Raw genomic sequence first — 26,555 nt, 5'->3', positions numbered from 1 at the left:
GCCTTATGAAGGTTATAGGCTAGTGAGATGAGACAGACCATAATAAAGAGATGAATTAAAATGTATCATTATTAAGACAATAAACTATTTCGCCATATTGTTGTCTACAATGTATTACCTTCCCACTATTGATAATTATTATTTATTTCATCAAATGCTGCAATAACGTTTCTTTAACATAAATCTTTTTGAACGTGCACAATTATCACCTTAATATAAATTTCTAGAAGTGAGATGCTAGTTCAAATGATATGCACAATTTATGTTTTGACATATGATGTCTGGTTTCCCTCCATATTGTTTATAGTAATTTATACATCCAACAATGGACCTGTTTTCCTCTCGTGAAAAATCTGGGTTTTGCATTTTCATCATTGCCAGTCTGGTAGGCGAAAGAAGGAGTTCACATTGTTTCTGTTGCGCTTCTTTATTCTTTAATGATGTAGAATATACTTCCCTGGGTCTATTTTCTCAGTTGTAACAGAGCTATTTATGTTGTTCATCCACTTCGCTATTAAAATTCTTCTGCTAAATATTTTTAGCCACAAGCAACAACCTCCCCGGTACCCCAGTTTCAATGCAGAAAAGACTTTGTAGGAAGGGTTGCAGTAGGTTTACGGGACCTGAGGGCAGGAAAAGCATCCCGGTCTCCCGAATCTTGGACAAGTGTCTCCGTCTGTATCAGGCAACTGCCTTTTTCTTCCTGGATGGAAAAATGGAAGACTATTTACCTGGTGTCATGCATGTTTTTTACTTTTATTCAAAGGTCATTCATTCATAACAGTTCTGGAATCTGGGAAGAAATCTGTCCAGGCTAGCAATACTTAAGTGCATTCTGAGCATCATGTTTCTTTATGCCAGCCTCGCATCTAACAGGACTTTATCGTTCCTATACTCACTCTTTCTCTCGATGAGACACAAATATGAAATAGGAGGTGAACAGAACTAGAGAATCATAAAGCTGAATGGAACTGAAAGTTCAGGTAGCCAATTTCCCAAATTTCTGCAATAAATAAATGTAGGCTTGAAGAGGCTACATAGTTGGCTCAAGCTTTCATTCCAAGCCAGGGAACAGATTTGAAACCTCAGTGCCTCTGCTTTCCAAGTCTTGTGTTCTTTTCCGAACGTACCAGGACTTCTGACTCCATGTGTATCAATCTCTTCAGATTTTTTATTTCACAGATTGTATTCCAGAAACTGGCACAATTATCTGAATTTATGTAACTCTTCATTATATAAAATTATATGTTTCATACCATGTTCTATTTTTATTAACAAGTATCTACCTGCATAACTTAAAACTGGAGCTTATTTACCAACCTAAGATCGAAAAAAAAATCTCTGGAACTCTGGACTTTTATGTTTCTTAACCTAATTTCAAAATTACAATCGTCCAAAGACTTTTATAGCTGGAATTAAAATGCACCATGCAATTATTTAATTGAAATAATATCATAAAATTTCTTGACTGATACTTATCGCACATAAATCGTCTGAATTATTCAGTTTTACTTCACCCCACAATTTTTTGTATGTACTTGTTAATGGAACTGCTTAGCCATATGGAATGCCTAAAAAGTCGCTGCAGGGTATGATACAGAGAGCATCTGTAGTTTGATAGCATAAAACACACCTAGTGATTTGGGTTCTTCAATTTCAGCAATTAAATTTCACATCAACAAAAATGATTTTCTTCTGAATAATTGCCATACTCTGATAATATTTAGCTCTGTGGCACAGGTAGGTAAATAGAACAGCAGGTTAACTTCATAGCTGCAATTGATATACCTGCAATTTAAGAGAAACCACTCTCACAAGACTAAGATTGTACCATTTTGATCAAAGAAATATACTGATATTTTATAATACATGTATTTAAATAAAGGCACACATTCTCATAGATTTACCTTTTTAAATGGCTTATTTGTAAGAAAGATGAGCATTTTAGACTTCCATAAGCCATCTTTTTTTTTCAGTAAATCTTATGGCTGCCACAGAAAAATCATCAAAATTTTCCCATATGCCAGAAATTGAACAAACATCTACACTGAACACTCTTCCTATCAAGTGTAGATTAGCTTTGCATAGTATATTCCAATATGCAACTAACCAATGAGGTTTCCAAATACCGTTTTGATATCTTCCATTACTTATATTTTCTATCACCTAAATAAAGAGTTGTATTTTGAAAGAATTGTTTGCTTATAACTTATGAGGTTTTACTGTAGCTTCTTTATACTTTGAGTGTTTGAATTCTAGTTTGAGCCTCTCACTTAAATATAAACAGCATATATGTAAGCATTTTTTTTAATAGCCAGTTGGAAATTAGGCTTCTCCTAGCTTCTTTCACAAAAACAGAAGGGTTTTTTTTTTTTTAGTGTCTTTGAGCGTGATGATTTTCTAGGTATGCGAAATCGGACTCATTCCCAGAAGTTGCCTTCCCTTGATAATCTGAATATACTACCATTGGTTTAGTTGCTCATGGACTCAGGTCAAAAAGCAGCAGAGGCTTGATACCCCTGATAATTCAGCTTAACGTCCTGCCATTATGGAATCTCTCTGACCTGTCGTGGCAGTAGGCCAATACTTCATGTAATCTCTTTTAATGTGTACATTTCTAACAGATGGATTTACCAAGCTTCTGATCTCTGAGGACTAAACTGAGGCATGTAGCATCAAGTACTGGTCACTGTTCTAGACTATGGATATCTTTATTGGACTGGCTAAGTGATTTCATCCCCCAGCTTATGATGTCCATACTAAATCAGTGAGGATGTTCATATATTCATATATATATATATATATATATACACACAGACATGTATGTACACATATACATACACGCATATATATGTTCATATATCACACATATATGTGTTCATATACTATACATATGTATATTGTCTTTCAAAGCACCACCAAGAAATTAAAAATATAAATTAGATGATATTAGTTGCCTTCCTCTTCACTGCAGATAAATGGACAACTGAGGATTTTGTTACAACCGTGCTGGAAATTCAAATTACAAAACAATATTTGCATGCCTGTTTTAAAAGTGAAAAAACAGTAACTAGTCAGATACCTTTAGTATTTCTAGTATTTTCAGGAACATGCATATGGAAAATGAAGTAGTAAGGGTAAAATGGACTTGGCCATGAGAAGAATTGAAATTTACATTTTGAAGATTTCTTTTTCATGACTCCAAACACAATATTTTGCTTTTGACTATTTGAAACATATCTTCCAACTTCATTTGCTTCATAGCTCTGCTTTTTTCCCATCAGAGATTAAATTTAACCATAGCTTGTTTGTTTTCACACAAGCAGATCCTTTAGGACAGACTAAGCACTCTGGCTTTTGACACTGATGTGGTGTGACTTTTTTATTCATAAAATACTTGTCTAGAGATTTACTGGTTTTAGAAGCCTGCTTTAAATGGTTGCAAAATGTCTGAAAGACAGAATGTTAATTAAATGTTTGGACAAATGTTTCAGCCTTTGCCACACCTGAGCAAAGAGGGAGTTTTTGGAAAAGGGTGTTCCCCATGTGTAGGTAAAGACCGCTGATATGCATAATGACTCACTTATTAGCAAATTGTTAGCAACTTATTTATAGGAATTTACAGGCACAGAATTTTGTAGAATTGCCCAGAAGATTCCTAGAGCAAGTAGTAAGTATTATTTTCATACTTATTTATAAGACGGTCTTAGTTATCTCCAGGCAAGAAGAGTATTTGTCTCTTATAGCAACCATTCCAACATATCAAACTTAACCATCGTGATCTCTTTGCCACTAATTAATGGCCTAAAGCACCAAAGGAAAGAGGTATATGTAACATAGGAGCCTTGATTTCTCTATACAGATTTCGGTATTAAAATGTTTCAAGTTCGTAAGGAGGTATAAAATCCTACAACTGTAATCATTGTCCATTACAGTCACCCAGAAGACCTGCTGCTGCTCTATTTATATATCGCTCTCTGTGCTAGCCATCATGTTAAGTGCTTTACAAATGTTAACTTATATAATCTTGAGAACACCTCTATAAGATAAACTCTGTTTTAATCCCCCCTTTTACAGATGGAGAAACTGAGACACAATAAGGCAAAACAGCTTTCCCCAAATACCTGCTTATTAATGGCAGAGTCTGATACCACCCAGGCCATCTGGCTACAGAGGGTGTGCTCTGAACCCTTTTCCATGCTGCTTCTCTACCTTTCCTTTTTCTGCTCTGCTCCGCATTTTAGAACATCACATTTGTTTATGAACAGCTGAGAAATTCTATGTCAGAGGATGGGGAAGAAATTAGTGGGGGGGGGGACCCAAGGTTGAAAGTTCCTGACAGCGGCAGGCATGCATGTGAGGACTCTCCTCATCATGGAATGCTGAAGAATAAAATCCCACTTGGGGTACTTTCAACCACAGCCTGTTGCTAATGTTGACTTGAGGTAATGTGTGCTATAACTTCACACCTAGAGGACCCGCAGAAATCAGCATGCCCATGGACATAAGTGTGGTTCACAGGAAGCTGCTACTGTCAAATACGGGACAAAGTACTTGGGTTACATCCCAGGAATGTGGGAAAGTTGCAGATACTTTTTGCCAGGATGTATATTGCCCTAAACTTGAGACCAGAGATAAGCATAAAATAGATTAAATGTAGTAACCATAAAATTAAGATAACAATACCAGCCTATATCTTAGAGATATTGTCCATAGGAACTAATAAAGTGATTATAAGCAAAGAAGTTCTTTAGTAAATTAGAGAGTAGATATCTCCTGATAGTAATAAAAACTGTGAACAAAATGGATACCTTTCCTTTTTTTTTTTAATTTTTTTTAACGTTTATTTATTTTTGAGACAGAGACAGAGCATGAATGGGGGAGGGGCAGAGAGAGAGGGAGACACAGAATCTGAAGCAGGCTCCAGGCTCTGAGCCATCAGCCCAGAGCCCGACACGGGGCTCGAATTCATGGACCGTGAGATCGTGACCTGAGCTGAAGTCGGATGCGCAACCGACTGAGCCACCCAGGCGCCCCTACCTTTCCATTTTAATGAGGAACCAAAGCAAATTAAAAAAAGTATATAGAAATGTAACTTTTCTGGCTTTTTTTTCTCTATATGCATTTCGACTGATATGCAGAAAATTCATAAATGTATTAAGTTACACTGATAGAGCCATATGTTCATAAACTGAGGAAAATAAGGTTTGTGATTACAGCAAATGGCACTTTGAGCCTTAATCCAAAAGAAGAAATTCTTAGTAAAACTATGACAGTCACTGGTCTAAATGAGTCCTAGAGATCTGAAAATGTGTGCATCTCCAGAAATATTTTCTGCAGGAGAAGGCATGGGAATGAGGGTCTGAAGTCCACTGTCTTCTACTGCCTGCTACAACAGGCTTAAAATCCTGGATCCTTGTCAGATGGGATCTGCAATTGAATACTTTGGTGATTCAGAGAGTCATACATGGCATTTAGATGCTTATATAAAAGATGTAAGTTGATTAGCAACATGGCAACAGGGAAAGTGTCCTCTACAACTGTTTCTGTCAGAGCTCTTCCCTGAAGAACAAGCCTCTCTGATTTTTTAGTTAAAATCTAAAGCCAGGTGGGGCCAGAGCATTTATTCTAACAGCTATTAATCATTCATAAGTGACTATTGTTTCTAAATCCCAAAATCTGGTGCAATTGATTTTGTAAACAAAACAAAACAAAACAGAGAGAGAGAGAGAAAGCAATTTAATTTGATCAGTTTCATATATGTAGTTATGTGCACTGAAGTCGATGGTAGCTGAATGAACCCATTCTTTACATATTGGGGGGGTTTGTTTTTGAGAATGACATGTTTTACCTTTTCTTACCTTTTATTCTTGGTTTAAACAAAAGAGAAAGGATTTTCTATGGTAGATTTCAGATCAAACTCTCCCGCTTAAGTGCTTTTTAACAAGAGATTTTAAAATCAGAAGTTAGGTAGCAGTCTTTGACAAATTTAATTATTTTATTCAACTATTTTAATCATTTATTATGCAAATGATACATAGATGCTATGGGGATGTGGAGATTGAAATTTTAATGAGAGAGAATATCACATCAAAAGCTAAGTGATAATGCAGTGAGTGTATGCATTAAAATACCATCAGACCAAACACAGAGATTTCAACTGCAGTGACTTATTCGTTCATAAAGTTTGAGAATCATTTTTCTAAGAAAGTGAGATATCACGGTATTTTGAGATCATATCAGATCATTGACGTGGCTTTCTGATAGTTAAAACACTTTCCCAAAATAAGCAAAGATTTATTGCCATTATTAAGATGTGTTTTCTTAGTGGTAGAATTTTTCACACTGGAAAAATTTCTAATAGGCTTGAAGGGAGCACAAGCCAGACTAGAATTCAATATCATCCGCCAATAATCTTAATGCTGGTGCTATGTGATTCAGTGTCAGATAAATGGTCCAACAAGGAACTTAGTAAAGAAAGATGACTGCATGAATGTGAGACAGTGGAAGCCATCAGGATAGTTATATACCATAAAAATTGAACTGACACAGGGTTGCTTGGGTGGCTCAGTCAGTTAAGCATCCTACTCTTGATTTCAGCTCTGATCACGATCTTAGGTTTGTGCATTCACACTGCACCCCCACCCCCCCCCCACCCTGTCAGGCTTCAAGCTGAGCATGCAGTCTGCTTAAGATTCTCTCTCTCTCTCTCTCTCTCTCTCTCTCACTCACTCTCTCCACCCCTCCCCTGCTTGCTCTCCTTCTCTAAAAGAAAAAAAAAAAAAAAAAGATTGATCTGACGCAAAGGAAAAGAAAGACAGGACTACCCAGGTAGGGAAGAGTGTAGGCAAAGCCTTGAAGATGGGACTGCCCAAGGGATATAGGTGAAAGTATGCCATGGTGACATGGGATGGAGTCTAGAGAGACATTAGGAATTAGAATGCTATACTTGAGGAATAGCATGACATTCAAAAAAAATTTTTTTTAATGTTTATTCTATTTTTGAGAGAGAGACATAGAGACAGAGCATGAGCAGAGGAGGGGCAGAGAGAAAGGGGGACACAGAATCGGAAGCAGGCTCCAGACTCTGAGCTGTCAGCACAGAGCCCGCTGAGGCACTGGAACCCATGAACTGTGAGATCATGACCTGAGCCGAAGTCAGATGCTTAACTGACTTGAGACACCCAGGCATCCCAGCATGACATTTATAATATACAAAGCGTATATGCACACACGCACACACATATGTATATTGCTTTCATTTATTTATGTCTGTAATGAAGAAACTAGACTAAATCATTGATTCACCAATACATCAGGAATAAGTAGCCCACTTGTTAAAATAATAGCCTTCTAGGCCCGACTTCCTAATTGATAACTGCCAGGAGTGGGGCCTAGAATCTTATTTGGAAATTGTTCGAACTTCATGAACTCTTTCAGCTTTGATATTTTAAGATTCTATGTTTAAGAAACCACCAGCAGATTCTGGAACTGAAAATTTAACACAATTTTGATGGGATTAAAAAAGGAGGTTGAGGCAGGTTTATAAAATAATCAAGCTAAAGAGTATGTGACTCTTGGGGCAGCTGGCTGGCTCAGTTGATTAAGTGTTCGACTTCAGCTCAAGTCATGATCTCATGGTTCATGAGTTCGAGCTCTGCATAAGGCTCTCTGCTCTCAGCACAGAGCCTGCTTCAGATCCTGTCTCCCTGTCTCTTCCCTGCACGTGCTCTCTCTCTCTCAAAAATAAATAAATATTTAAAAAAATTTGTAAGAGTGTGTGACTCCTGATCTTGGGATCGTGAGTTTGAGCCCCATGTTGGGTATAGAAATTACTAAAAAAACAAACTTAAAAGAAAAAACAAGCTAAAGAGATTGTATTTTGTATACTACAGAAAGCCAAATTCTGTTAGAAATTCTCTCATTCGTAGCATACATTTTTATATAAATATATAAAGTCAGGGTGACTACTGTTTAAGATGGGGGGAAAAGAATATAATGTAAAATTATGTTGTTTATTTGAGATATTCTTGGAATTAATTTATTAATATTATTTGTCCAACTTGTGCATTTATATATATCAACCAATAGTATTTTCTTACATGCCATCTGAAACTTTTTTAAAAATTTTATTTCAGTACGTTGGGTTGTAAGATTTGTTTGAAGCCAGTAAGCATGTATCATCTATATAATATTTTATCTGTATATTTCCTAAAGACTTTTTAAGAGAAAATATATATAACAATGATATCAAGTGCTTCATAAACCATATTTTCCAAAGCTAGACATGATTTTGTCAGTGAAAATGTGATTTAATGAGCGCTGTCTTCAAATGGCATTCTCTAGTGGATGTCATGGAGATATGCAAATGAAGTTAAAGACATTGTCCTCATTCTCAGGAAATTTACAATATAATAGGGGAACAAAATGCAGATGAAAAGATATAACAACACATGCAAAGACGACATGAAAACAGGTACAAATTAATGTAACACAAAACGTCAGCCGTAAGAGAAATGGAATAATGGAATGATCAGTGTGGAGTAGAAGTATTCAAGTGGACTTGATGAAGAAGACTTCTTTTAACTGGATGTTTGATAGAGGCACAAATATGGATGAAGAAATGAATAGTAAGAAGGATATTCTATTCAGAGAGCATGACAAGACCTCTGGAGAACAAACGGTTAGAAGAAAGAGAAAGGAATTTAATATGACTGCTTCAAGACATAAAACTACAGCCCAAATAAAAATGTGGTACATAACATCCTTTTATTCTGTTTAGAGTGGACCCTTATTCATCAGTTCATGTATTTTCCATTTTGTGTAAGATAAGGAGGACTGTTTTCAAGGATCCATGGAATTTTTAGTTGTTTCAACACTCACTGAAAACAAGTGGGTAAAGGATATGGAAACACTGATAAAGTTTTGGGGGAAAAAAACAAGAACTGGAGTTTGACCAAAGATGAATACTGTTGAAAGTTTAATGTCTATTTATGATACCTTAAAAACGTAGCTGCATTTCTCTTGCTCTTACAATTGGATCAGCATGGCAATGATCAATTTTGAAGGCATAGATAGCAGTTTCAAATTATTATTATTTTTTGATAGCAGTTTTAAAAAGATCGTTTCAAATAAATTTTTGGAAGTTCAATGCAAAGTATGAATATCCATGTTTCTAATTAATTTTTATTTTATTCTGGAATTCTACATTCATTGTTTAAAAATAAAATAGCATTTGAGGCAGTTGAAGATTCAGTAATCTCATAGACACATATCCCACCCCATCCCTCCTTTCCAATATATTTAAACTACAATCATTTGGTGAAATCAGTAGTCAGAGTTTACAGTATTGTGTCCATGTAAATGTTGTTTGTTGCCAAGTATACAAGTACATTAGTGTCTCATATGACTCTTCCCCCCACTTAATACCTTATTTTTCATTTACCTTTTGGATTGGTCTGTTATGTGCCTATCTCCAGTTTTTTGCCAAAGATTCCAGCAGATCTAGCAAAAAAAGTGTTTTTTTTTTCTGAATGACAATTACATTAGTGTCTCATATGACTCTTTCCTCCACTTAATACCTTACTTTTCATTTATTTTTTTGGATTGGTCTGTTATGCGCCTATCTCCAGTTTTTTCCGAAGATTCCAGCAGACCTAGCAAAAAAAGGTTTTTTTTCTGAATTTCCTAGTACTTCAGAGACCGTATCCTGGCGATATCAGTCCGGTTCTCCCGTTCGCCGGCTCCAATGCAAACTGGCTGCTCTCAAGGGCTGGTCCACAACCATCTTCCTGATAATTCCATGAACAATATCTTCCCCTCTTTTCAGGATTCTGCTTCTTCCTTTTTCTTGGTCTACTCCTTCATTTTAATGGAACATATCCTCCCGTCGGTTCCTGGGGGATGGGGGAAAGAGACTCTGAAAGTTTGCAAATATCTTTATCCTCACACTTAGCTGAGTTAGAATTTATGTTTCTTTAATTGTGAGCGTCTGACACTATTTTCTTTATATTTCAGTTTTGCTCTTGAGGTGTCTAATGCCATTCTTATTCCTGATCTTTTATTTCATGACCTGTTTGAACTTCAGGAAGACTTTAGGATTTTCTTCTTTATTCTTATTCTGTAAGTTTATAATGATATGCCATGATTTGGGTTTTCATTATGTTAGGCACTTTTTGTGGGAAGAAATTCAGATTTCACTACTTCAGGATATTTTCTTTAGGGTCATTCAGAGTTTCCTATACACATTTCTTCAGAAAGTCTAGGAATAAAAGAGATGACTAAGGATCCCATAGTTCAATTTGAAGACTTTCACTAAATACTATGTTTTCAGCCTACACCTCACCCCTATACTCAAATGACAGGTCTATTAGTCCTGAATAAAAGTCTCCTCTCTTGAGATATGAGAAAGGGTTTATTGATATCCTCCATAATACCTGGTGCCTTCAATTGATGGATCTCTTATAGGTTCTGCATGATAATTAGCTATATTTGTAGGCCCCCAACTATAATTACTTAGATGGTAACCCAGCTGGCTCAGTTATTATTTCTTTCTCCAATTTCCACCTTCCAAAAATTTATTGAAATTTGCCCTGTGCTACAGTTCCATCTCCAATTATTTTGTCCGTTGTTTCATATTTTTCTGACCTTTGAACTAATTTGAGGGTTTTGGAAGAGATAGGAAGAGGTAGTTAATGTCTCAAGAAAGCAAAACAATGGAAAAGGGCAAAAACAGCTAGATAACCTATAACACGTAACTATTTCTTCCTGCGGCCTAAAGCTGTAGTTCTTAGATTTTTGTGTCCTTATTAGTTTCCAAGTATGAAAGCTATTTTGAATTATGGGATTATAGGACTAGGAGAGACCTTGGAAATGAATTTTACAGGTGAGTTAGTGGCAGAAGCAGAAAGAATATTAGTTTAAGGACTCTCATTAATGGTGTTATACATATTAGCATATAACATTTTATGGAGTTAACTGAAAGAACGCATGGGTCATAATGCTGATATGTTTGAGAAATTTAATTGCCTAGGCAGAATTTGAAGGCAAATGAAATCACGTGCAAAGAAGGACTATTAGCTTTTTTTTTTTTTAATTTTTTTTTTTAACATTTATTTATTTTTGGGACAGAGAGAGACAGAGCATGAACGGGGGAGGGGCAGAGTGAGAGGGAGACACAGAATCGGAAACAGGCTCCAGGCTCTGAGCCATCAGCCCAGAGCCTGACGCGGGGCTCGAACTCACGGACCGCGAGATCGTGACCTGGCTGAAGTCGGATGCTTAACCGACTGCGCCACCCAGGCGCCCCGAAGGACTATTAGCTTTAACTGTACACGGAGTGATTTCAAACCCATTTAGTGCAAAAAAAGAACTTTGCAATATACATTCCGCAAATAACTCAAAATAAAATGAATCTATAAATCAGGCTGAAAGCTAGGCTGCTATAACCAACAGGCCCCAAAATACAGTGATTTGAAGAACACAGAAGTTCGTTTTTCTCTTTCATCACAGTCATGGGTCAACCAAGTGGTTTTGTTTCACGCTGTCATTCAGGAACCCCATTTCCTTCCCTCTTCTGGTTCTGCCATTCCCAAACAGATCAACAGAGGCTTATGTGATATTCCAGCTCAGAGACATGGAGATAAAATATGAGAAAGCAGGCATTCAATGTTTTAAGGCCAAGATCCATAAGTGGCACATGTTCTTCTGCTCACAATGCTGAGAATCTAGCTGCAAGGTGATGCCTAGCTGTAAACAGGGCTGGGGAATGAGGCCTGCAGCAGAGAAGAGGGAAAGGGAAGCAGAAGAGGAAAGTAAGGATTCATGCTGCAGAAGGAGGGAGGGAGGGATTTTGGTGGCCACTGGCTTCCTCTGACTCAGTGAGTTACTAGTTTTCGTAATTCAAACAAACAAATATCCCAGAATGATAGTATTCAATGCCAGGAAAGGTGAGCCGAAATGAACACATTCACATGTTCACAGTGGAAGGTTATCTGATATAATCTTTCTGAAAAACAACTTGGCAATGCTTATCAAAATTAAAACTAATTGTGTCATTTGTGCCAGCAATTTTTTTTTATTTTTTTAATGTTTACTTATTTTTGAGAGAGAGAGACAGAGACACAGCGTGTGAGCAGGGATGGACAGAGAGAAAGGGAGACACAGAATCGGAAGCAGGCTCCAGGCTCCGAGCTGTCAGCACAGAGCCCGAGGCGGGGCTCAAACTCACAAACCGTGAGATCATGACCTGAGCTGAGGTCGGACGCTTAACTGAGACTGAGCCACCCAGGCATCCCAAGCCAGCAATATTAATCCTAGGAATTTAGGAGCACCTGGGTGGCTCAGTCGGTTGGGCGTCCGACTTCTGCTCAGGTCATGATCTCACGGTTCGTGAGTTCGAGCCCTGCGTGGGGCTCTGTGCTGACAGCTTGGAGCCTGGAGCCTGCTTCCGATTCTGTGTCTCCCTCTCTCTCTGCCCCTAACCCACTCACATTATGTCTCTGTCTCTCTCAAAAATAAATAGACATTAAAATCCTAGGAATTTAGAGCAAGGGGTGGGGGGAGCCCACAAAGACCTCAGAAGATTTTCATTTAAGAATTGTTTATAATAGTGAAAACCTGGGAAAATATGAAGACTTTTGCTACTTACCTGCATCTAAGATTATAAGCTCATGCTTCATATAAGTGTTTTTGGTCATAATTTAGCAGATGCTTTTGTGACTTCCACCTACCAATCTGACTCTCCCTCTGCTTTGAAGAAAAACTTCCAATGTAAATTCAAATCTACTTAAACATCAACCACTGAGATTTATTTTTCTAATAATGTAGCTTCAAAATATAGAAAACAAAAAGAAAAAGAATCTCAAAGAGAAATTGCTGAGCTTACGATTATAGTGAAAGAGTTGACTACCTGTCATTCAGAAATCAACTGGACTATAAAATATGGTGATTTTAATAAGATAATTATTAAGCTGAACCTAACGTATGTATAGTATTTTTTTAATACTAGGAATATTTGTAAAAATTGTCCATGTGCTAGACTAGAAAATCTTTTCTTAATTTTATTTTTAAGTGATCTCTACACCCAATGTGGGGCTCAAACTTATAACCTCAAGATCAAGAGTCACATGCTCAACTGACTGAGCCAGCCAGGTGCCCCTAGAAAACTTAGACCAACTAAAATCATGCTTCATTATCCTTAGAAAATTTAGCTTAACTCTTACGAACATGATTAAATTTCGTTAACATGTTTAGTGTCGAAAATTAGGAAAATAAAGAAAATCGAGAAAAAGCATGTAGGAGAAGATGAACACAATGTTGTGGCTTTCTAAAATTTACACATACATTACCCAAAGAATACAAAAATGCCAGTTTTGTATCAATCAGTGAGATCATGACCTGAGCCAAAATTAAGAGCCGGACACTAACTGACTGAGCTACCCGGGCACCCAGAGCACTGGGTGTTGTATGGAATCACTATTGTATAGCTGAAATTAATATTACATTGCATGTTAATTAACTGGAATTTAACTAAAAACTCAAAAAAAATTAAATGTACACATACATACTGATGAATTCCATCCTCTAAATTAGAATTATACTATAAGTTGACAATTCTCTAAGTGACAACATGTTATCTGTCACTAAATATTTTTTGAAATTGTGATATTTTTTAAAATGCCTGCATAATGGTCCATCATCTGGATGTCTGGCAGCATATATTAACCATTTCTTTTAGTAGGCACTAAAATATTTCTAATTTTTGTATTTTATATATAAACACCAAACATAATCATAAAAAGGAAGCCTCAACAAATCCAAAAGGTAATACGTTAAAAATAAAAACGAAAGTCAGCCTCTCTAAACAAGCCAACATACACACACAAACACACCCACACATGCCAAAAAAGGATCCTATACATTTTAAAAACTCATTTCTAAAAATTAATGCACTAAATAAAATATCAAAATAAAATTCATAACAGAATTATAACCAAACTAGAATCCAAGTACTTCATACTAAATGTATTGAAAAGGACTTTCTGTTTGAAGATAGTAGCAAAAGTTTGTCATTCCTTCTTCCCCTATAAATTGCTCAAAAGTAACGGGAAGGATGTGAAAGAGAAAATCCATTTTTAGGAACCTATTAGCAGGAACTCCAAATCACAAAACTGATAGAAAGGCTGCCAGAAGCATGACAATCAAGCAAGCAAGGAACTTCAGAGAAGAGAAGCCGATGCCATGCTCTCAACAGTGTTGGTCCTGAAGAACTTTCTCGAAGCTAGAATGCATACTCCAAGATCCAAAATCAGATCCTTTTCTGTAACAGTGGGAAAAGGGAGTGATAGCTGGTGACAAGAGCATCCTGATACCGATTCAGTGACAGAAGCAGAAGAGGAACAACTAACTGAATGAGGGACCGATTAGATAAGGCAAATTATCAGAAAGCAACCTTTGCATAGCTTTGCCTTTCCTCCCTCTCCATAGGCTGGCAAGGAAGGAAATGGCTACGGGATCTCAAATTTACAGACTTTGCTTATAATGAAAATTTCTTCCGGGTCCCTGGGTGGCTCAGTTGGTTAAGCATCTGACTTCAGCTCAGGTCATGATCTCACAGTTTGTGAGACCCACATCAGGCTCTGTGCTGACAGCTCAGAGCCTGGAGTCTGCTTTGGATTCTGTGACTCCCTCGCTTTCTGCCCCTCCCCCACTCTTACTCCGTCTCTCTCAAAAATAAAGAAAACATTTAAAATTTTTTAAAAAGTGGAGATCCTGGGAACATGGCAGCGTAGGAGGACGCTGGGCTAACCGCACGTCCTGCTGATCACTTAGATTCCACCTACACCTGCCTAAATAACCCAGAAAACCACCAGAAGACTAGCAGAACGGAGTCCAAGTGCAGACGAGAGGCCCACGGAAGAGGGTAGGAAGGGCAGCGAGGCGGTGCACGCTCCACGGACTGGCGGGAGGGAGCCGGGGCGGAGGGGCAGCCTGCCGGCCAAGCAGAACCCCCGAGTCTGGCTTGCAAAAGCGGAGGGGCCGGACGGAGTGTGTTCTGACAGCAAGTGGGACTTGACATCTGGAAGGTTATAAGCTAACAGCTCTGTTTGGAGAACGGGAGGACTGGAGGACAACGGGAGGGAGAGTTGTTGAGCCCCAGACGACAGAGCTCAGCTTGGCGGGGAACAAAGGCTCCCGCCAGCACCATCTCCCTCGCCCACCCCCCAGCCAAAATCCCAAAGGGAACCAGCTCCTGCCAGGGAACTTGCTTGCACTGTGAAAGCACCCAACAATGTGCTTCTGTGGATCCATCCCTCTGGCGGGTCTGACACCCTCCCGGTGCCGCAGGGCACCTCCTGGAGCAGATCTCTGAAGGAAAAGCGAGCTGAACCTGCCCCTCCCGCCCCTGTGCACCTTGCCGATCCACCCCAGCTAATACGCCAGATTCCCAGCACCACAAGTCTGGCAGTGTGCAAGTAGCCCAGACAGGCCACGCCACCCCACAGTGAATCCTACCCCTAGGAGAGGGGAAGAGAAGGCACACCCAGTCTGACCGTGGCCCCAGCGGTGGGCTCGGGGCAGACATCAGGTCTGACTGAGGCCCCGCCCACCAACACAAGTTATTCAAGACAGCACAGGGGAAGTGCCCGGCAGTCCCGCACCACTCCAGGGACTATCCAAAATGACGAAACGGAAGAATTACCCTCAGAAAAACGTCCAGGAAATGACAACAGTTAACGAACTGATCAAAAATTTAAACAATATAAAAGAAAGTGAATTTAGAATAATAGTCATAAAATTAATCGCTGGGCTTGAAAACAGTATAAAGACAGCAGAGAATCTATTGCTACAGAGACCAAGGGACTAAGGAACAGCCAGGAGGAGCTAAAAAAATGCTATCAACGAGCTGCAAAATAAAATGGAGACAACCACGGCTCGGATTGAAGAGGCAGAGGAGAGATAGTTGAACTAGAAGATAAAATTATGGAAAAAGAAGAAGCTGAAAAAAGATAAAAAAAATCCAGGAGTATGAGGGGAAAATTAGAGAACTAAGTGATGCACTAAAGAGAAATAATCTATGCATAATTGGTATTCCAGAGGAGGAAGAGAGAGGGAAAAGTGCTGAAGATGTACTTGAAGAAATCATAGCTGAGAACTTCCCTGACCTGGGGAAGGAAAAAGTCATTGAAATCCAAGAGGCACAGAGAACTCCCTTCAGACGTAACTTGAATCGATCTTCTGCAAGACATATCATAGTGAAACTGGCAAAATACAAGGATAAAGAGAAAATTCTGAAAGCAGCTAGAGATAAACGTGCCCTCACATATAAAGGGAGACCTATAAGACTCGTGACCGATCTCTCTACTGAAACTTGGCAGGCCAGAAAGGAATGGCAGGAGATCTTTAATGTGATGAACAGAAAAAATATGCAGCCGAGAATCCTTTATCCAGCAAGTCTGTCATTTAGAATAGAAGGAGAGATAAAAGTCTTCCCAAAAAACAAAAACTGAAGGAATTCATCACCACTAAACCAGCCCTACAAGAGATCCTAAGGGGGATCCTGTGAGACAAAGTACCAGAGACATCGCTACAAGCATGAAACCTACGGATATCACAGTGACTCTAAACCCATATCTTTCTAAAATAACACTGAATGTAAATGGACTAAATGCGCCAACCAAAAGACATAGGGTAGCAGAATGGATAAAAAACAAGACCCATCTATTTGCTGTCTACAAGAGACTCATTTTAGACCTGAGGACACCTGCAGATTGAGAGTGAGGGGATGGAGAACTATTTATCATGCCACTGGAAGTCAAAAGAAAGCTGGAGTAGCCATACTTATATCAGACAAACTAGACTTTAAATTAAAGGCTGTAACAAGAGATGAAGAAGGGCATTATATAATAATCACACAGTCTATCCATCAGGGAAAGCTAACAATTATAAATATCTCTGCGCTGAATACAGGAGCCCCCAAATATATAAAACAATTACTCACAAACATAAGCAACCTTATTGATAAGAATGTGGTAATTGCAGGGACTTTAACACCCCACTTACAGAAATGGATAGATCGTCTAGACCCATGGTCAATAAAGAAACAAGGGCCCTGAATGATACATTGGATCAGATGGACTTGACAGATGTATTAGGACTCTGCATCCCAAAGCAACAGAATATACTTTCTTCTCGAGTGCACATGGAACATTCTCCAAGATAGATCATATACTGGGTCACAAAACAGCCCTTCATAAGTATACAAGAATTGAAATCATACCAGGCATACTTTCAGACCACAATGCTATGAAGCTTGAAATCAACCACAGGAAAAAGTCTGGAAAACCCCCAAAAGCATGGAGGTTAAAGAACACCCTACTAAAGAATGAATGGGTCAACCAAGCAATTAGAGAAGAAATTAAAAAATATACGGAAACAAACGAAAATGAAAATACAACAATCCAAACGCTTTGGGATGCAGCGAAGGCAGTCCTGAGAGGAAAATACATTGCAATCCAGGCCTATCTCAAGAAACAAGAAAAATCCCAAATACAAAATCTAACAGCACACCTAAAGGAAATAGAAGCAGAACAGCAAAGGCAGCCTAAACCCAGCAGAAGAAGAGAAATCATAAAGATCAGAGCAGAAATAAACAATATAGAATCTAAAAAACTGTAGAGCATATCAACGAAACCAAGAGTTGTTTTTTTGAAAAAATAAACAAAATTGACAAACCTCTAGCCAGGCTTCTCAAAAAGAAAAGGGAGATGACCCAAATAGATAAAATCATGAATGAAAATGGAATGATTACAACCAATCCCTCAGAGATACAAACAATTATCAGGGAATACTATGAAAAATTATATGCCAACAAACTGGACAACCTGGAAGAAATGGACAAATTCCTGAACACCCACACTCTTCCAAAACTCAATCAGGAGGAAATACAAAGCTTGAACAGACCCATAACCAACGAAGAAATTGAATCAGTCATCAAAAATTTCCCAACAAATAAGAGTCCTGGACCAGATGGCTTCCCAGAGGAGTTCTATCAGACGTTTAAAGCAGAGATAATACCTATCCTTCTCAAGCTATTCCAAGAAATAGAAGGGGAAGGAAAACTTCCAGACTCATTCTATGAAGCCAGCATTACTTTGATTCCTACACCAGACAGAGACCCAGCAAAAAAAAAAAAAAAAAGAGAACTACAGGCCAATATCCCTGATGAATATGGATGCAAAAATTCCCAATAAGATACTAGCAAATCGAATTCAACAGCATATAAAAAGAATTATTCACCATGATCAAGTGGGATTCATTCCTGGGATGCAGGGCTGGTTCAACATTCACAAATCAATCAACGTGATACATCACATTAATAAAAGAAAAGATAAGAACCATATGATCCTGTCAATCGATGCAGAAAAGGCACTTGACAAAATTCAGCAAACTTTCTTAATAAAAGCCCTCGAGAAAGTCGGGATAGAAGGAACATACTTAAAGATCATAAAAGCCACTTATGAAAAGCCCACAGTAACATCATCCTCAACGGGGAAAAACTGAGAGCTTTTTCCCTGAGATCAAGAACACGACAGGGATGCCCACTCTCACCGCTGTTGTTTAACATAGTGTTGGAAGTTCTAGCATCAGCAATCAGACAACAAAAGGAAATCAAAGGCATCCAAATTGGCAAAGGTGAAGTTAAGCTTTCACTTTTTGCAGATGACATGATATTATACATGGAAAATCTGATAGACTCCACCAAAAGTCTGCTAGAACTGATACATGAATTCAGCAAAGTTGCAGGATACAAAATCAATGTACAGAAATCAGTTGCATTCTTATGCACTAATAATGAAGCAACAGAAAGACAAATAAAGAAACTGATCCCATTCACAATTGCACCAAGAAGCATAAAATACCTAGGGATAAATCTAACCAAAGATGTAAAAGATCTGTATGCTGAAAACTATAGAAAGCTTATGAAGGAAATTGAAGAAGATATAAAGAAAGGGAAAAACATTCCATGCTCATGGACTGGAAGAATAAATATTGTCAAAATGTCAGTACTACCCAAAGCTATCTACACATTCAATGCAATCCCAATCAAAATTGCACAGGATTCTTCTCGAAACTAGAACAAGCAATCTTAAAATTCATATGGAACCACAAAAGGCCCCAAATAGCCAAAGTAATTTTGAAGAAGAAGACCAAAGCAGGAGGCATCACAATCCCAGACTTTAGCCTCTACTACAAAGCTGTCATCATCAAGACAGCATGGTACTGGCACAAAAACAGACACATAGACCAATGGAATAGAATAGAAACCCCAGATCTAGACCCACAAATGTATGGCCAACTCATCTTTGACAAAGCAGGAAAGAACATCCAATGGAAAAAAGACAGTCTCTTTAACAAATGGTGCTGGGAGAACTGGACAGCAACATGCAGAAGGTTGAAACTAGACCACTTTCTCACACCATTCACAAAAATAAACTCAAAATGGATAAAGGACCTGAATGTGAGACAGGAAACCATTAAAACCCTAGAGGAGAAAGCAGGAAAGGACCTCTCTGACCTCAGCCGTAGCAATTTCTTACTTGACACATCCCCAAAGGCAAGGGAATTAAAAGCAAAAATGAACTACTGGGACCTTATGAAGATAAAAAGCTTCTGCACAGCAAAGGAAACAACCAACAAAACTAAAAGGCAACCCACGGAATGGGAAAAGATATTTGCAAATGACATATCAGACAAAGGGCTAGTATCCAAAGTCTATAAAGAGCTCACCAAACTCCACACCCGAAAAACAAATAACCCAGTGAAGAAATGGGCAGAAAACATGAATAGACACTTCCCTAAAGAAAACATCTGGACGGCCAACAGACACATGAAAAGATGCTCAACGTCGCTCCTCATCAGGGAAACACAAATCAAAACCACACTCAGATATCACCTCACACCAGTCAGAGTGGCCAAAATGAACAAATCAGGAGACTATAGATGCTAGAGAGGATATGGAGAAACAGGAACCCTCTTACACTGTTGGTGGGAATGCAAATTGGTGCAGCCACTCTGGAAAACAGTGTGGAGGTTCCTCAAAAAATTAAAAATAGACCTACCCTATGACCCAGCAATAGCACTGCTAGGAATTTACCCAAGGGATACAGGAGTACTGATGCATAGGGGCACTTGTACCCCAATGTTTATAGCAGCACTCTCAACAATAGCCAAATTATGGAAAGAGCCTAAATGCCCATCAACTGATGAATGGATAAAGAAATTGTGGTTTATATACACAATGCAGTACTACGTGGCAATGAGAAAGAATGAAATATGGCCCTTTGTAGCAACGTGGATGGAACTGGAGAGTGTGATGCTAAGTGAGATAAGCCATACAGAGAAAGACAGATACCATATGGTTTCACTCTTATGTGGATCCTGAGAAACTTAACAGAAACCCATGGGGGAGGGGAAGGAAAAAAAAAAAGAGGTTAGAGTGGGAGAGAGCCAAAGCATAAGACACTCTTAAAAACTGAGAACAAACTGATGGTTGATGGGGGCTGGGAGGGAGGGGTGGGTTGGTGATGGGTATTGAGGAGGGCACCTTTTGGGTTGAGCACTGGGTGTTGTATGGAAACCAATTTGACAATAAACTTCATATATTGAAAAAAAATTAAAAAAATTTTTTTTAAGTAATGAAAATTTCTTCTAGTCTGAAATACAGCCCTGAATTTCCCAATACACAAATTTTCTATACATCATAATCCAAGAGAAACCAGTATCTTTGTTAGGTGATGAAGTGTGGAGATGAGGAGAGGAAAAGAAAAGAGATTTGAAATGGCAGATAAAACTAACAACAACAAGTACAACAAAGCCACAGACCAAATAGTAATGTGACCTATTACTTTGCCATGATTAAAATAATAATGATAATGCAACATGTATATCACGCAGAGCAGGGAGCTGAAGAAAGGGATGATATAATAAGAGCTGACAGAATCCAGGAATAAACTGAAAGAATATCACAGAAACAAAGACAAACTGGAAATATCACCACAGAGAATAGGCACTCCTAAAAATTCAGTAAAGTGTCTAGTGGACTGGAGTGAGAAAACTAAATATAAAAGGTAAAAAGGATTGCAAAGAAGAGGGAAAAGAAGGAGGAAAGGGAAGAGAGGAAGGGAGAGATGAAGGGGAAGGAAAAGAAATCTTTATCTACTTATTGAAAGAGCACATCATATCATAGCAGGAAAAATTATATAAAATAGCCAAACTGAGTAATATTCTAATAAAATTACCAGACTTGAAACATAAAGAAATATTTATTTTGACATCTCAGCATTAACATCAAATCACTCATAAGTAGGTTAGTCATATAACGTAACTCCCAACCTTTTGAGATTAAGGCAATGTTATTAAAAATTATGCCTGGACAATAGGCATAAATTGGGACCTTCTCACAAAAGCCAGTAAAGGAGAAAAAGAAAATCAGACTGTCTTCAATGCCACCTAAGAAAACAACTACACCTGGTCATTCTGTCATGCAAGTATAAAAGCAAATAATTTTGAAAAAGAAAAAAAATCAGTTAGGTTAAGAGCCTCATCCAAATAAGAGATGAATGTGGGAAATATGACCATGAATATTAATTCTATATAACTGTAGGATCAAGATTTCATTGCTCTAACACAGGTGTGGTGTTATGGTTATAGAATCAAGTGAAAATGATATAAGCAATATGGAAATGACATGTCCTACAAAAAAAAAAATAATGAAATGAAGCAGTTGAGAATTTGGGGGGAAAAATTAAAGCACACAGATAACCTCATCTTATATAGGTGGAATTTAAAATGTATTACCTTAAGCTCAAAGATAATATAATACAGCCACAAAAACATGTAAAACACTAAGAAAGATCTTATAGTCAATCAAAATTGAGTGGGAAAGAGTATGGGGAAAAGAATGGGAAGGAAAAGGAAATACCTAGTATGTTTACTACTCATAGAAGGAAGTTAACAGATACTATCTAAAGTAGTAGAGGATTAAGAGTGTTATGCAAAGTAATGGTTACAAATGCAGCAAAGAGAACGCAAATGTAAACCTTCAACATACACACACAATCAAAATAATGAAAGCAGGGAAGCCTTGGTGGCTAGTCTGTTGAGCGACTGACTCTCTTGATTTCAGCTCAAGTCATGCTTCCAAGGTCGTGAGATTGAGCCCTGGGTCAGGCTCATGTTGAGCATAGAGCTTAAGATTCTCTCTCTCTCTCTCTCTCTCTCTCTCTCTCTCTCTCCCTCTGCTCTCTCCCCCATTCTCACTCTCTCTCTTTCTCTCTGAAATAAAAAATAAAATAAAATAATAAAATAAAATAATAAAATAAAACAATAAAATAAAATAAAATAATAAAATAAAATAAAATAAAATAAAATAATGAAGACAAACCAAACAACTGTAAAGCCATAAAAATATCGTAAAGTATAATGTAATGTTTTAAAAGTATGACTCAAAAATGCCTGTCATGTTAACAAAAGTCTAAATTAACCTATTAAAAGAAGAAAAATACTTTCAAATTTTTTTCCTCTGAGTTTGTATTTTTCACCTTGGGTCATTCTTTTTTTTTTTTTTTTCAACGTTTATTTATTTTTGGGACAGAGAGAGACAGAGCATGAACAGGGGAGGGGCAGAGAGAGAGGGAGACACAGAATCGGAAACAGGCTCCAGGCTCTGAGCCATCAGCCCAGAGCCTGACACGGGGCTCGAACTCACGGACCGCGAGATCGTGACCTGGCTGAAGTCGGACGCTTAACCGACTGCGCCACCCAGGCGCCCCGGGTCATTCTTCAATTACATGGTTTTTTTTAAAAAACTCTTACAAAGACAATATGGACATACCATGCTAGGAACTATATAACATGGCAAGTGAAAGTATGTATATGTGTTTGTGTTTGTGTGTCTTTCTGTGGACACAAAAGACCATGCTATGTGTATGATATGACCTTTTTTATTACTGCTTTTTGGACACAGTTAAATCAAACTTTAGAGCCATAGATAGATAGATGATATAGATATAGATATAGATATAGATATAGATATAGATATAGATATATTATAGATATATTATAGATATATTATAGATATAGATATAGATATCTTTATTTGGGGGAGAAGATTTAGATGGTTTGAATTGTAAAATGTCTGAATATATTTTAAAATGAACCATTTTGTATACTCCACATTTTTATCCAATCATTTAAATCAATGAACTACCTATTCCAAACGCCAGTAGAATTAATTATTGGTCATTGGTAAAACTTTGGCAATAAGCTCTTTTAGGAAGTGGTAATAAAGGGTGGGAATCCATTGAAGTGCCTGAACCCATATTGGACTTGAATGGTTTGCCCTTAGTATCATTACACTGATTTTCATCATGGGAATCATCTTGACCCATCGTCCTTCATAATATCCTTTATTAAACCTTGAAGATTAGTTCTTACAGGTAACTGAGCTCAAATGGCCCTGACTTCAGTTCTTTAAGGGATGCCAGCTTATTAATGTGAAATATCAAAACAAAAATCCCAAGCATTTCTCTCATCTTTAAACTCCAGTTAATATACAGTGTAAGATTAGTTTCAGGTGTATGATATAGTGATTCAACCCTTCCATACAACACCTGATGCCCATCACACCAATGCCTTCCTTAATCCCCATCACCTGTTTAACCCACCCCCCCCCCCCACCCATCTTCCCTTTGGTAACCATGTTTGTTCTCTATAGTTAAGAATCTGTTTCTTGGTTTCCCTCTCTCTACCACCCTGAACATGCCAGATCTTATCAGATCATGGAAGCTAAGCAGGGTTGGACCTGGTTAGTACTTGGACAGGAGACCAAGCATTTCTAAAGAAGCTTAGCTACATGAAGACACCTTGGAGAGCCTCTAAGGTAATATGCTCTGAACATTTATTTATTTTCCATTAAGAAAGTTGGGACAACACCATATGGGTGGTAAAATTAGTTTTTTGCTTAATGGATCAGTGATCCTTCATGGTCTTTTCAAACCCACCACACCAGTCAACTTTTCAAAAACAGGTTCTCAAAACATCGGCATGCAAACACAGAGGTGAACTTCCAGAGGTTCACAAAAATTACAGAATTTCATGCCTAAAATGAGGCACAAGACTGAGGGATGTAAGCTGCAAATTGGAATTTGTGTACAGGATCTATTTTATCCAGAGCATTGTTTCATGTTGCAATTATTTTTTCAACAAGTTTTCATTCTGAGGAAAGAAGTAATAAAGTTGCCTCATATCAACACATGTTGGCCCATGTTTACCATGTTAAAGAGTAGTATTTTATGGCTTTCTTAAAGAGTATATAAATAGCAAGGCCATCAGCATGAACAATTTAACCATATCATATGATGTTTTTCCTGTCATTAGTAAAATTATGAGTATACTAATAAAAAACCCCTATTGACCTTTTAATTAGATTAGCAATAACTTTTTAACCATGAAACTTATAAAGTTTTCTACCCTGTACCCATATTTTATATTTGTACTTTCTGGAGTTTTCAGATAACTATTTTATTTTATTTTGAGAGAGAGAGAGTGTGCATGTACGTGTGCACGAGTTGGGGAGGGTCAGAGAGAGAGGAAGAGAGAGAATCCCAAGCAGGTTCCTTTCTGTCACCACAGAACCTGACACGAGTCTTGAACTCATGAACTGTGAGATCATACTTGAGCCAAATCAAGAGCTGGAGGCTCAACCTACTGAGCCACCCAGGTACTCCTCAAATATATTTTTTTAATGTTTATTTATTTTTTGAGAGACAGAGACACAGAGTGCGAGTCGGGGAGGGTGAGAGAGATAGAGAGACACAGAATATGAGGTGGGCTCCAGGCTCTGAGCTGTCGGCACAGAGCCTGAATCGGGGCTCCATTTCATGAACGGTGAGATCATACCTAAGCCGAAGTCAGCCAACCAAGCCACCCAGGCTACCCTCAAATAATCATCTTTTATTTCATTTATTTCTCACACGGTCTTGTAAGGTCCACAGAGCCAATATTATTTTCTCCATTTACTGGTGAGTAGGGGAGTCTCTCAGTGGTCAGAAGATAAAAGCAAATTCCCTGCTTCTCTCCCACCAGTCTGGGAGCTTTTTCCTACTTGCTGTCTCTCTCAGAGCTCATGAACTTGTTACCATCTACCCAGAAAGTTAATACATAGTACAAGTTCAAAACAATTCTTAGGTCCCTTGGGAAAAAGTAGAAGAGAAGAAAAGCAAAATAAAGTATTGTTCCTGGTCAAGGAGGAAATTCAGTACTGAAGAATCTTTGAAACACAGACTCTCACAAACAGAATCATTTATACCCTTGCCATAATTGGTATCCAGGCTACTTCTTGCTAAAAATCCACAAAGGACGAATCATTGCAGACTCACGGAGGGCTGCAACATTCTTTGGCTGCTCACTTTGTGCAGAAGGTTAAGTGAAAGATCTAACAAGTAACAAAGCTGTATCTACACAGGTAATATATAGGCAGTTGTTGAGATTTTCTTGCAGATATTGGAGTATATATATCAAAACAGGTATATGAATTGAACTTATTACCTACCAAAGATTTTTTATGAATTTGCTTATTTTCAGTTCCAATTCCAATTTCAACTTCAGAATGGGAGAGTAAGATTTTTCTGCCAAATTATTATATTTAAGTAACAATTCTGTGTTTCTGCATTTTTTACTTCCTATATTGACTTCCTATTGAAAAATGGCTATAAAGGATGCCTGGGTGGCTCAGTCAGTTAAGCATCCAACTTCGACTCAGGTCATTATCTCACAGTTTGAATCCTGCATTGGGCTCTGTGCTGACAGCTCAGAGCCTGGAGCCTGATTTGGATTCTGTGTCTCCATCTCTCTCTGCCCCTTCCCTGCTCATGCTGTTTCTCTCTCTCTCAAAAATAAATAAAAACAATAAAAAAATTAAAAATAAAAAAATGGCTTTAAGTTTATCATGCTGTTCAAATTAGGGTAACAGGGTATCTACTAAGGTGAAGATTATGTCAAGTGCTAGGTGAGGGAAAAATTTCAAATTTAGGACAGCCTCTCCTATGTCTAAGAATGAGAGCTGTGGGTCACATTTGACCAGACCTTCTTTGTTTTGGGCTGAGGCATTTGAATGGCACCACTGAATTATGCAAATACAATGTGACCACTACCTTTCATCCTCCAGGACAGTTGTAACCAGACTCTGTGTTTACTTAGTGTTTTAGCCAAAGCCATCTCAGTAGAGCTGGTTACAAGGAAGAGGTAGATGAATTTGTGAGGGGAGGTTTCAGCTTCCTTGGGGGAGGAAATGGAAGTTTTACTGAAACTTCTCAAAATTCAAAGTTGAGGAGTCTAGCTGGTTTAGAGTAAACCACCGTGGCAGAGTATGGTTGAGCTGTAGGATCCATGGAGGACACAAGTAAAATTAATTTACCCTGAGAAAAGCAGGGTCTTAGGCCAAAGACTGGAGTTCCATAAAATGGCCAAAGGCTTTGTCAAAAAAAAAAGTG

At 38.0% G+C, this 26,555-nt stretch overlaps 1 long non-coding RNA gene across 2 annotated transcripts in view; it reads right to left on the bottom strand.

The window, feature by feature from the left end:
- Positions 1 to 410: 410 nt before the first annotated feature.
- Positions 411 to 26,555, bottom strand: part of LOC102899731 — a 230,005-nt gene continuing 203,860 nt past the window's right edge. The window contains exon 10 of one of the 2 annotated variants that reach the window (XR_006596934.1): positions 411 to 703. This is a non-coding gene — a long non-coding RNA (uncharacterized LOC102899731). Of the gene's footprint in view, positions 704 to 8,423; positions 9,897 to 26,555 lie in introns of those variants that run through there. The other variant, XR_006596932.1, reaches the window with a different exon arrangement.

Source organism: Felis catus, chromosome B1 (genome assembly GCF_018350175.1).
Source record: "Felis catus isolate Fca126 chromosome B1, F.catus_Fca126_mat1.0, whole genome shotgun sequence".
In the NCBI taxonomy this organism is placed as follows: domain Eukaryota; kingdom Metazoa; phylum Chordata; class Mammalia; order Carnivora; family Felidae; genus Felis; species Felis catus.
Note: the sequence above shows the minus strand (reverse complement) of the source record. Positions and strands in the feature narration are given on the sequence as shown.